Here is a 1958-nt window from a genome sequence, read left to right on the forward strand (position 1 = left end):
CAACATGTAGGAATAGGTAATCACTAAAGTAGTATAGATAGTCAAGGAATACATAAAAAAGAGGAATAACCTTACTAGAAATCAAGGAGATGTAATAGAAGTATGGATATTATGTTATGTTTTACCTAACGTCAATTTAGCAAAACCTTTTACAAGTTGGCAGGAATGTGGGGGGAAAGAGCACTTTATACTTTTGGTGGAAGTGACAATTACTGCAGTCTTTTTCAGGGTATTTTAGCAGTACAGTTTTTCACCCTGTCTGACATATTCTTATGTGTATTGAAAACTGGCCCCCTGGGGCATGTTGACCCAGAACCACAGAATAGGACTTTAATTGGAATAAGGGTCTTTGTGGTATAGTTATGGTAATAATGATATTGAAATTAATCACTGGTGTTTTTATAAGAGAAAGGAGAGGGGGGATGTGAGACACAGAAGAGAGGCAGAGAGGGAAGGGAGGTATGAAATGGAGCTCCCTCAGAGCTTCATAAAGAGCCAACTCTGCCAACACATTTATTAGACTGCTGGGCTCCAGAATGATGAGAGAATGGATTTCTGTTGTTCGCAAGCCATTAGGTTTATGGTACTTTGCATAATTAACCTTGCAGGCTAATACATGTGCACAAAAATATATGTACAGAAATATTTGGGTCTTACTTATTTTTAATGGATTTATTCTTTTTTTATTGTTATTGCAATGAATTAAAAGCAACATAAATGTTCACTAAAGTGTGGGGGCAGTTTTTTCTCAGAACTCCCCCAGTCTGCCATGGATGAAAGTAAAGTAGACAAGAAAAACTCCTAGAGGTGGCCAGTTTCTAAAGGGGAAAAGTGGTAGAGCCCCTTCCTCCAATGGTTTTTATTGGGTTGTAATACACAGGAATACAGGGCTGCAATGATCAGACAGTACATAACATTCCAAAGAAATCTGAGGGCTTAGTCTGAGTCAGTGTCTGTGAGGGAGAGAGTTTTGCAGAAATTTTGGGTGGCATACTCATTTCCTTCTCTGACCCTTACATATGAATGAAAGCACTCTTAGCAGATTTCACAGTTTTCTCAAGAGTTCTTTGTGATTCCAGATTTTTGTCTGGGACACACTCTAGCAAGGGTAGGAGCTGCACCCCTCCCCATCTGGTACTCAAGATTAAGGGCTTAGAGTTAGGAAGCACTTCTCCCAGAGGACATGGGGACTCAGGCTATGTCACATAACCAGAGGGCACGGGTCTACTGCTTGCTCTTTGTTGCAGTCCCCTGAGTCCTTCAATGATGGCCTCTCAAGTGCTCCAGTCTGGCTTAGGTTGCTCCCTACTGTGAGGAGACTTGCTCACCATGGAATTGAAACCATACTTTAAGGCAGGGAGAAAACTAAGGCAGTGTTTGCTACCAGAGACAAGCTTTGTCTTCACTGGCTTGCATTCCGGAGGTCACTCACAGCCTTAGCCACAGCAGGGTTAGGGTTACAATTCCTGAAACCAGTCAGGGGAAGTCCACAACACTAAAGGTGAAACAGTCAAACTCTCGTCTAGTAAATAATACTCTGTGGTAGTAAAGTGGTTGAGGCAGATCTGCATGTGTACTGACATGATGTCCATATGTACTGACATGAAACCACTCATTATACGTGGTTAAATTATAAATACCAACATATGCAGAGGCACATTTTGTTTTAAAGAGTTGTAAACATAAATGCATAGGAAAAACTGTAAAAGGATACATAGAGAAAAATCCAGTGGATGGGAAAATAGATGGAAACAGATAGGGATGCAAGAATAAGGTACTTTAATTTTATTCTATGTATCTGCATTGCTTGAACGTTTACAAGAAACATGTTACCATATTTAAAAATTTGAGTTAAAAAGTCAGTCAAATCTCTCTTAAAAAACACAATAAAAATAAACATTGCTATTTTAAACAATATTTAAACAATGTAAACAATCAAAAATAAATAATATTTATGT

The sequence above is a fragment of the Artibeus jamaicensis genome, unplaced genomic scaffold (genome assembly GCF_021234435.1).
Source record: "Artibeus jamaicensis isolate MK-2021 breed Jamaican fruit bat unplaced genomic scaffold, CSHL_Jam_final contig_510, whole genome shotgun sequence".
In the NCBI taxonomy this organism is placed as follows: domain Eukaryota; kingdom Metazoa; phylum Chordata; class Mammalia; order Chiroptera; family Phyllostomidae; genus Artibeus; species Artibeus jamaicensis.